The sequence below is a fragment of the Oncorhynchus kisutch genome, linkage group LG21, assembly GCF_002021735.2.
Source record: "Oncorhynchus kisutch isolate 150728-3 linkage group LG21, Okis_V2, whole genome shotgun sequence".
NCBI lineage: Eukaryota > Metazoa > Chordata > Actinopteri > Salmoniformes > Salmonidae > Oncorhynchus > Oncorhynchus kisutch.
Window position 1 is genome coordinate 30,115,643 of NC_034194.2, and position 11,824 is coordinate 30,127,466.

General features: G+C 42.4%; 1 protein-coding gene across 1 annotated transcript in view; it reads right to left on the reverse strand.

Moving 5' to 3' along the window:
* lrfn5b (leucine rich repeat and fibronectin type III domain containing 5b) overlaps positions 1–10,660 on the reverse strand; it is a 29,259-nt gene extending 18,599 nt beyond the window's left edge. Inside the window, exon 1 of the mRNA XM_020470313.2 lies at positions 9,846–10,660. The gene's annotated coding sequence lies outside the window, so the exon portion shown is untranslated. The remainder of the gene's footprint in view (positions 1–9,845) is intronic.
* Between the last annotated feature and the right edge of the window lie 1,164 nt (positions 10,661–11,824).

Sequence of the window (11,824 nt, forward strand, 5' to 3'; positions counted from 1 at the left end):
TTGTTTGACCCCGATTAGTGCTTATTTGACAAAGATACAGTCGATAAAATGAAGACCACCCGCGTCATCAGCGTGCCATGAAGGCGTCGCTCCCTGACCAAATATGGTGTCCTATAGGATATACTACACTCCTAATGATATAGTGAAGTCTCGTTATGTTCTAGGATCTCTGAGGAATACATACGAATGTGATTTGACTGGTTGAAACAACATTTAGGGTGATATTTTCACAGATTCCTTTCTTTGCAAATTGAACGAGTGGAAATATAAAATCGATCGTGCATGCTATATGGACCTTTTTAGGACATGAAATAGGATTTCATCTAACAAAATGACACTTCATGTTATCTCTGGGACCCTTTGGATGATAAATCAGAGCAAAATTTCAGAATGTAAGTACACATTTCACCTTCAGAGGTGAATTTATCAAACCTATCGCGGTGAAAAAAGTGTTTGTTGTTAGGAGCTCTCCTCAAACAATAGCATGGCATTTTTTCGCAGTAATAGCTACTGTAAATTGGACAGTGCAGTTATATTAACAAGAATTTAAGCTTTCAGCCAATATAAGATACTTGTATGTACCGACATTTGTTGTTTCTCTAAAATCTGTGATGGTGACAAAAGTCGCTGCATGATTTACAACTGTCCTGTTGACGGGACGCCGATCCTTTACGTTGGGGTTTCTACACAACAATTTGTATAGTAAGCCACACTCATCACCTAAATGAACATATAACTTGATAATCAATCAATTATTGAATTAATAATCTACTCAATCTTAGAATGTTAACCCTTGGAAAACATAGAGAACACACACACACACACACCCACACACACAAATGATCACTACTTGTCTTTGTTAGAGGTATGGATGTGTCGAAAGCACAGAAAACACACAGCTCAGACACCCATACATACCCCACAAGACATGCCACCAGGGGTCTCTTCACAGTCCCCAAGTCAGAGCAATGACTACATGAAACTCTCTTCCACATCAAGCAACTCAATCGAGCAGTAAAATCAGATTTAAAAAACACCTCACGGCACAACACGGACTGTGAAGAGACACACAAACACGCACCCATACGCACACACCCTCTAACACATGTTCCTAATTGAAAGCAGTTTGCTAGACAACCTCCAGCTATACAGAGACACTCAGAGGCAGCAGCAGCATACCATTGTTTTAGTAGAGGATATCTACTGTATGCGTTCCCTGGGGCAGTGATTGCCCATAAAAAAGCCTTATGCAGCATCATACCCATGCATACACACACACACACACACACACACTTCCTTCTGCAGCAGGCCCAGTCAGGTCACGAGGGATCTGTTTTCAGATGGTCTAACGTATGCTGGGGCTCATGTAGAGAAAGCTACTGCATCATCACACTCTGCTGCTAGGCTGGGGGAGAGAGAGGGAGAGAGAAAGAGAGGGGGGAGAGAGAGATACTTATACAAGATACTAACCTCAACATTAAAACCTTCAGTCAAGATCAAAATTCCAGACCTAAAATTTTGGACAAAATTACCTGAATTGACGATTACTACTAAGGACTATCAAGAAAAAACCAAAATCTGCAGAAGAAATACAGCAGAACATGAAAATACCATCCAACACAAAACTGAGTGAGTAATATTCAGTCTGAAGCTACTTCTGAAGCCAAAAAGTAAAATACAATAATCTCTAGGTTATTTTGTTATATAAAGCTAAGGTAATAAGTATACTAAGCTACCAAGTTCAACCAAGCTAATTGAAGAGACCTGACGGCACCTTCAAAATGCACTGAAGTGTGAAGTCAGATGTGTGAAAACTCTTGAGCCCAACAATGGCAGGAGAGTTTCACCGCCCCCCACCCAAATGCAGAGGTTTTTGAAGCACCAATGGCTTATCCCTGTCCAGAGGTCATTACATTACAGTACCCCTGGATGTTAAAAATAACCCTGCAAGGAATAAGTACAAAAAAAGCTCCTCAAGGACAATCCAGCGACACTATTTGCTGACAGCTACAAAGAGGGGAACATAAGCAAATAAATTTTCCACACAGACCATCCCCTGGCATGGCACAGTGCTATAAGAGCACACTACCCCTATGTCAAGAGAGAGGGTATTGGCCCAGGATGGAAACCATGAACACTAGACATTGAGGAAATTGAAACAACCTCTGTCAACGTGTACAAGTCTGTGACAGTAATGGTGCAGGGCATCTTCATACATTTCCAGCAGGAATTTTATGGGATCAAAGAGAGAGCACAGCAGGAAAAGCTCCCTGTGACAACTCCCCCATCCTGAGTGAATCTGATCTCTTCAAACTGTCCTGCAGACGAGGATAGTCCCCCCCCCCCCCCCAGCACTGAACACACCCAGGACCCACAACTGCACTGCTCCTCCATCCTTGAGAGGGATAAATTCGCAGAGCTGGAGAGAGACATGGTGGAGCTCAGAGAGCTAGTTCACACAATCCAGACAGAAAAAGCCTACAAAACAGGCAAGCACAACAACACCCCCCAAACAAGACCCAAGGGCAGAAGGTGGAGATGGACGGCTGTCTGAGAGAGCTGGTTGCTCTACGGACTGAGGTGAGAGAACTTAAGAGGTACACATGGCACTGAAGGACGAGGTCAGAAAGCTGAGGTGTGACAGAGAGCAGAACAGCCCACCACAGACCCGGACCACAACCTCAACACAACAATGGGACAGACAACAAGGACCCACCAACCCAACAGACACCACTCCCCCTAACAGCCCTCCTATTAGCTCCCCCATAGCTCTCCTGACACCCCCCCCCCCCCCCCCCCCACATCCACTGAGGACACACAAAAGCCAGAGATTGTGCTCCTCATTGCCTCAAAGAGAATAAACTTTTTCCCAAACACAAAGTGGCTAAATTCTGGTGCCTAAACACTAGGCATGCCCTGTAGCTGTTGTCAGAGGACAGACTAGGGTCCCCAGCCACATCATAACTCACACGGGCACAAATTACCTGAGGGCCCAGCAGGAAAAGGTGTTAACAGCACTCAAGGGAGTGATTGAAAAAGCTTATTCCACTATCTCCAACGCACAAGTGGTTATCTCCACCTTGCTTGAAAAAAATAAAGGAGAGCAGCACTCTCTTGGAGCTCAGATGCAAAAATGTAATGACCAACATTTCGACAGACAAGTTGTCTTCGTCAGGGTATATCTCCACCCTGCTACCACGAAAATAATTTCACCCTGCCACCATACAGCAGGTGAATACAAGCATTTCATGAGACTGTGCCTCAAAACCTAATGTATACCTGGCCCACCACTCCACCATGGACTTGAATAGCCTTTATGACCAGGTCCATCTCTACAAGGCAGCAATCCCAACTTTTTCCAGGAAGTCACCTTCAACCGTAGCCCCAGCACCTCACACAGGAGCAACAGAGCAACGTACACCCCTCCCACACCAGCGAGACACCCTCCCAGAACTGCAAGACCCCCTCCCGAAGGACCTGCAACGAGAGAATCCACGCCAAAAGAGGACCTACATCCAAACCACAGCATAACCAGCCACACCCCAAGCAAACCCTGGTCACACCCAATATAGCCCCCCCCCCCATATCAGAACTATGCCTCTTCTGCCCACCCCATGCCCCCACCCCATGCCCCCACCCCTGCAGCAAGGACCTCAACATGACAGCAGGACATATGCCCAGGCCGTGAGCAGAGCAACACGCCCAACCCCCACTATCAGCGCCACAGGTAACTTCCACAAAGCTGTGAACGATCTGAGAGACAAGGATAGAAGGGCCTTCAATGTCATCAAAAGGAACATAAATTTAACATACCAATTAGGATCTGGCAAAAAATACTTGAATCAATTATAGAACCCATTGCCCTTTATAGTTGTGAGGTCTGGGGTCCACTCACATACCAAGAATTCACAAAATGGGACAAACACCAAATTGAGACTCTGCATGCATAATTCTGAAAAATATCCTTTGTGTACAACGTAAAACACCAAATAATTAATGCAAAGCAGAATTAGGCCGATACCCGCTAATTATCAAAATCCAGAAAATAGCCTTTAAATTCTACAATTACCTAAAAGGAAGCGATTCCTAAACCTTCCATAACAAAACGATCACCTACAGTGAAAAGAACCTGGAGAAAAGCCCCCTAAGCAAGCTGGTCCTGGGGCTCTGTTCAGAAACACAAACAGACCCCATAGAGCCCCAGGACAGCAATACAATTAGACCCAACCAAATCATGAGAAAACAAAAATATAATTATTTGACACATTGGAAAGAATTTACAAAAATGCATAGCCTTGCTATTGAGAAAGGCAGCTGAAGGCAGACCTGGCACTCAAGAGAAGACAGGCTATGTGCACACTGCCCACAAAATGAGGTGGAAACTGAGCTGCACTTTCTAACCTCGTGTCAAATGTAAAACCATATTAGAGACACATATTTGCCTCAGATTACACAGATACACAAATAATTTGAAAATAAATAAAATATTTATAAACTCCCATATCTATTGGGTGAAATACCACAGTGTGCCATCACAGCAGCAAGATTTGTGACCTGTTGCCACAAGAAAAGGGCAACCAGTGAAGAACAAACACCATTATAAATACAACCTATATTTATGTTTATTTGTTTTCCCTTTTGTATATTTCACAAGGAGAAACAGATTAAGGCCATGGTAGCATTCCAAATATCCTTATGCTGATATAAACACTTTCCGATTTGTTGACCTGTAGGGAATTGTTCAACACATTAGATAGTTTGATTAAAAACATTCCTTAATTAAACTGTCAGGTTGGGTTTAAATGGTTTAAGTAGGTCAGACCTGAACACATCATCCTGCGCGTGTGCCTGAATGTGAGTGAGTGAGTGAGTGAGTGAGTGAGTGAGTGAGTGAGTGAGTGAGTGAGTGAGTGAGTGAGTGAGTGAGTGAGTGAGAGTGTGTGTGTGTGCCTACAGGTTTGTGAAACAGAGACTGTGTGTGTTGAAATAGCAATTTATATCAGTGTCTCTGCCAACCTTAATGCCAACGCGATTAAGGTTGGCAGCTCTTAGGTGACATTCTCGATACCATGGCAACACCTAAACAACACTTTGGGCTGGCATGTATTTAAAGGTTCATTCTCAGACAACCCAATACTGCATAGAGACAGTACTATTTTATTGACCTTTTGGATTTCAATGCTACTATTGCAGAGAGGTATACTACGATTGAAGCTAGATCTACTCAGGGTTTTCTAAAGTTAGTCAGCTTCAGTTAGCTTCACATTCCAGCTCAGGCTTTAATCATACTACGACAGTGGATATTGCTTGTCCGCCTAACACTAACTATAGCAGTCTTGTAACTGCGTGTGCAGGTCGCACATAAATAGTCAAACTCAACTCTTCATTGAAATAAGCGAGTCAGTGCCAAATTTTTTGTATTTGTGCCGAAATCAAAATGAGAGAAGTTGTCTTGCAAATTCAGCAACTAGGTGTGATATAGGCTTTTTGAAGTGTCGTCTTCATTTTATTACTTATCGTTAATGCCGTCTTTGGTGTGCTGATCAATGCACCAGCACCTTTTTCCCTCACTCCTATCAATACAACATTGTATTAAGGCACAAACAAGTTTTACTGTGTGTGAAGTTTCAAATGCATTCCCAATTGATAAATGTCTAATGTGATAGGTATTCCTCAAATGAAGAGGATGATAATGCAATCATTGCCAGATGGAGGGGATCTGATTTCATTGGTACTCAAACAAGGGGCCAGGACTCCGGTCTGGAAGCACGCTTTGACTGCACCCACAGTATTGTTTCGGTATTGCAGTTTATCTGAATCACGGCCAAGAAAGACAATTCCCATTGAAGGTCCCATAAAGAAGTCAAATTTGAACATTCCTAATAATACACTTTAGTCATCACCTTTGTACACAAAACCTGCATTGAATTATTCAAATTATTGTCGCTGAGGCCAATTTTTTCCCTCATCACTCACAACTGAAGATATTAACATTTTATATTCATGCTCTGATGTCATGACCCCAGCTAGCCAGGGTATGTTCCGGTTGGCTTGTTCAGCTGTCCTCGTGCTCTATCAGAGTCCCGGGGCATGTTCGCTAGAGTGCAGGCGGAGTAATCCCAGTAAGAAAGATGGCAGCAACCACGAAACAGCATATGCGAGTGTGAGTAGATTTGAGTAGATATGTGAGTAGATTACATTGACAACAAAGGTCAGGCATCTTGGAGGCAGTCTCTAGTTGTTATTATACCTCACTACCCTCAACTCGCAGCTCAGCCACTTCATTCAGGATAAATGGAGTTAGCCCTGTGTTAGCCTGCCCGGGAGCAGGTTAGTTCTGAAGGATTCATTGCCATAGAAATGTACCTGGCTAAAAGGTGAGCCACTTCCGTGGTACCGGTTATCCAGGGTTGAACTCAGAGTTGACCAAAGTTACCTCAATAACTCCATAAACCATGTGCGTAGTATAGGGCTCTGGTCCTGTTCATAGATAACTTATTTGGGACTGGGGGGCAGTATTGAGTAGCTTGGATGAATAAGGTGCCCAGAGTAAACTGCCTGCTACTCAGTCCCAGTTGCTAATATATGCATATTATTAGTAGATTTGGATGGAAAACACTCTGAAATTTCTAAAACTGTTTGAATGATGTCTGTGAGTATAAGAGAACTCATATGACAGGCAAAAACCTGAGAAAAAAATCCAACCAGGAAATGGGAAATCTGAGGTTTGTAGTTTTCAAGTCATTGCATATCAAGTATTCAGTGTCTATGGGGTCATATTGCACTTCCTAAGGCTTCCACTAGATCTCAACAGTCTTTAGAACCTTGTTTGAGACTTCTACTGTGAAGGAGGGGGGAATGAGAGCTGATTGAGTCAGGGGTCTGCCAGAGTGGCATGAGCTGATCATGCACACTCACGTGAGAGTTAGCTGCGTTCCATTGCATTTCTAAAGACAAAGGAATTCTCCGGTTGAAACATTATTGAAGATTTATGATAAAAACATCCTAAAGATTGATTCTATACTTCGTTTGACATGTTTCTACGAACTATAATATTACTTTTTGTCTGAACTTTCGCCTGGACTTGTGAGTTTGGATTGTGTACTAAACGCGTGAACAAAAAGGAGGTATTTGGACATAAATTATGGACTTTATCGAACAAAACAATTTGTTGTGGAACTGGGATTCATGGGAGTGCATTCTGATGAAGATCATCAAAGGTAAGTGAATATTTATAATGCTATTTCTGACTTCTGTTGACTCCACAACATGGCGGGTATCTGCATGGCTTGTTTTTGTGTCTGAGCGCCGTACTCAGATTATTGCATGGTTTGCTTTTTCCGTAAAGTTAAAAAAAAATCTGACACAGCGGTTGCATTAAGGAGAAGTGGATCTAAAATTCCATGCATAACATTTGTATCTTTTAGCAATGTTTATTATGAGTATTTCTGTAAATTGATGTGGCTCTCTGCAAAATTACCGGATGTTTTGGAACTACTGAACATAACACGCCAATGTAAACTGAAATTTTGGGATATAAATATGAACTTTATTGAACAAAACATACATGTATTGTGTAACATGAAGTCCTATGAGTGTCATCTGATGAAGATCATCAAAGGTTAGTGATTCATTTTATCTCTATTTCTGCTTTTTGTGACTCCTCTCTTTGGCTGGAAAAATGGCTGTGTTTTTCTGTGACTATGTACTGACCTAAAATAATCGTTTGGTGTGTTTTCGTCATCAAGCCTTTTTGAAAAATCAGACACTGTGGCTGGATTTACAACAAGTTTATCTTTAAAATGGTGTAAAATACTTGTATGTTTGAGGAATTTTAATTATGGGATTTCTGTTGTTTTGAATTTGGCGCCCTGCAATTTCACTGGCTGTTGGCGAGGTGGGATGCTACCTTCCCACATATCCCAGAGAGGATAACTGCTGGTGTTTTGTTGGCCATTGTGGTCATACTTTATTGATTTCTGAATGATGGAGGAAAAAGTTAATTACATTTAGGATAGCTGAATGAATGGGGTGACTGAATCAAACTGATCTTATAGGTCTTTCTATCTCACACACACACACACACACACCGTCAGACACGGAGGCATAAAATAATACCTTCCATTTTCTTCCCACTGATATAAGATATGTAACCTGGCTGAAGTTAGCTTAACCCTGGATGTAAATGAGCTGCCAGCTACGTTCTCTAGTGGATGAGATCCCAAAGGGCTGTGAGGTCTGGGGTGTTGTTGGTTCAGTTTCACCATGGAGAAGGGCATCTTAGCATGCTGAGTGAACAGGCCCCGCTGTATCAATAGAACTGCTTTGAGAGCTGAAATGTTCATTGAGGTGTGAGCCATCCTTTTCCCTTTGGCCTGAAGATTCAAAAATGCATCTGTTTTTTGTTAGAGAGAGAATGGCTTATTTCTCCAGGCAAATACATCCAATCCTATGGGCCGAATAATCAATAGGCCAACTGTTTCCTTTCCTATTGAATATGTTGTGCTTTCAGCAAGCTACTGTGGCGTAGGCAATGTAAGTTTGGTCGATGTGCTCATTCTGCTTAAGCCCAAGCCACAGCTCTTTTTATGGGTTGGTGGTGGAAGGAACTATACTACTTTCTATGCACATCTCTCACTTTTTAGACTACGAATCATGTTTGTGAAAGACATAAGCATTGTCTTTAATGGGAAGGCTATGTGGTGATTAATATTGTTAATGTGTGATATTGAATATAGAAAGTGATCAAAGATGAAGTTGTAGCCTTTCTGGCAGTCAGCAAAAAAATATCAGTGAAATGAGGCATTCATGGGATATGGTGTGCTAGTCACAATTGTGCCTCTCAGGCTCCCATGAATAATAAGATAGATGATAACAAACACAGACACAACAATAAGAAACACGTCTATAACTCATTAGGGTCACATATTCACATATCAGAGACCTGTATCAACATAAATATGTTTGACTAACCTATACCTTGTCCAGTCCTTAATTAATTTGGCTGCTTTAGTCAATCCGGGCTAATTTATTATATGCTATATAACAACATAACAAGTGAATGACAAATGCCTCATTTGCATTTTAGTAAGGGACGTTTATGGCATTAATTAAGCGTGGGTATATTTTATTCTCTCTTAGCACTGCAAGTTATCTTGGTTGGACTGATAAGAACTCATATCATGCCGAGCACGAGCGCAGTCATTTCATATCTTAATTCAATCTGATGTGATCCACCATGCATCTGTAAGTGGACAAGACGATAATGGGTACATTACATGATTCTCAATTTCACCTAGAAAAGTCAAATAAAAACCTCAACATGCAAGCAAGGGGGTTCTATAAATACACATTTAATCTGACCGCGCCTTTCTCATCATATGATGGGAATTTTTGACCTTGCAGTGTTATAGTGTTATGGGGCTCCCGAGTGCCGCAGCGGTCTAAGTCTCTGCATCTCAGTGCAAGAGGCGTCCTGGTTCCAATCCAGGCTGTATCACATCCGGCCGTGATTGGGAGTCCCATAGGGCGGCGCACAATTGGGACAGCGTCGTCTGGGTAGGCCATCATTGTAGATAATAATTAGTTCTTAACTGACTTGCCTAGTTAAATAAAAAATAAAAAGCTTTTCAACTATACTATTTAGGAGAGTACTCACGTTTTCACATAGCCTACTCCGGCGTGAGAGAGGCAATTAGGATGGGATCCTCATTGCACTAAAAACCGTAACGCTGCTCCCCATGCAATTTCCTCAAATGCGATTCCCCAAAAGAGTTCAACAGCAATGTGATGCAGATGCTAACGTTTAATGTATGGTAGGCTATAAAATATAGGTAAAAGTTTACCTTGAAGACGGAACATCAGTTATGTTCGATCTAGGGTAGTACCGCGTACATTCTTCAACAAATGCTGTTATGAACGCCAATGCATTTTGACAGAATTCTGTGCAATGTAAATGGGGGTTCCTTGACTCAGGACCCCAAAAATGTGCGCTGGATCCTACAATAGTCTGTGACAATGGCCTTCGAAACCGCCGATGCCCTTCAAGAAATCCATGACCAGCATACAAAGCAACATTCCAACGCTTTCCTTCCCTGGTTGATCTTCGTGGAAAATGCTCACTGGAAGTTGCCTGTCTAAAAAACTGCAGGTGAATAGGGTCCCGCTATCGCTTTGAGGGTGCAGCTTTGCAGCTTTCCAGCTTCAACACAGTGGCTTGACTCTGCGCATTCCACCAGCATGCACCGTTTAGCAGAGAAAACGCCTTTGAAGAGACAGGCAGCTATCTATTCTGCGCTGTCTACTGACGGCGGGTGCTGAATTCGGATCGCGTTACAGCAGCCAAATGTTTGCATCGCTTTTTGTCGGCAGGTCCGCGGATGATATGCTGGCTCAACGCGACCTAATTCAGACGGACACCCCGCCAGACCCAATGTGTCCTCCGGTCTGGACGTCACAGATGTCGTTGACTACTGTCAACCTTTCCCCGCCACCGAACCAGCTCCATTTCGCGGGTGGCTAGAGGTGCTGTGCTTGGAATGGTAATAGAGGGTGCCCCCAGCACTAGGGATCATTTGTGCATTTATCCAGACAGATGCAGTGCCTCCCAGCACAATCTTAAAACGGTAGTTTACTGCTTCATTAATTTAGTCAGAACTCAACTGCACATCTGACAATGCAGTATCCCTATAGTATGCAAATATATGTATAAAAAAATGAATTACCATCTTATTTATCATCACAAATAATTATGAGCTCACCACATTTATGAGCAAGCACTAAGCCAATTAAGCTCAATGATTTGATGCAGTGAGACATACACACACACAATCTAATTGGTTCATAATAAGAATAGATCTGCTGCAGCTCTGCAAACAAATAAAGCACACAAATAACAGCAACTGCAGCCTAGGCACCTGTGGTTAGGACCCTATATATAATATCCTTACAATGTGTATCATGTACTGGCAAATTGAAAAACAGCCTTGTACTATATGCTAAATTCAGCATCTTTCAACCTAACTATTTATGCATTATACAAGGCAACATCCTTCTCATGCCAAACAAGGGTGTTTGGCAAGAAAATGACAGGTTGGCTATAACCGCCTTGGCACTCCCTGCTTTGCCTCTGGCACCTACTCCTCAGGCTAAAGCACAGGGCTAGCCACAGGCTATTGCTGATTTGTTTATGTAATGGAGGTGCTTCAGTGATTTACAACCTTGCTTGAGACCTGAAGACTTGCGTTAGCTACCTGAGCTGTGTAGGCTTTAGATCAGCGGGCTAACATGGTATTGTGGCATGAAGACGTGATGAAGATGCCTGGGAATGATACCTCTGAGGTCATCTTATCATCTTCTGCACTTCTTCACGTTGAAAATGCACTTAACACAGGTGTTCTCTGAGTGCGTTCTCTTAACAGGAAATATGACTCTTCCTCAGAACAAATACATTCCTGCCTCTTACCACAGCAATTCATAATACACAAAGTGTCGGGTTTCATCTAATACAGCACTACACTGAGGATCTCTACTGCAGATCAATACAGCCTCATTCAGACACTGTATACAGGCACAGTTCAGATCAATAAAGACAGCTTGTGCCCAAGGTGTTGGAATGAAGGGATCTGTGGTAATTTCAAGAGCCTTTTGAGTTTTCCTCTGACTAATACATTATTTTAGGATGCAGAAAACGACATCCTGTTGTTGTACCTTGCATTACCTAGTTAATCAATAAAGGACATTGTAATGAGGAAACTGTGTGCCAACTGTTCATGGACCAATTGAGTATTCATTTCATTCAATAAACCTTCATACTCTGTCGGTC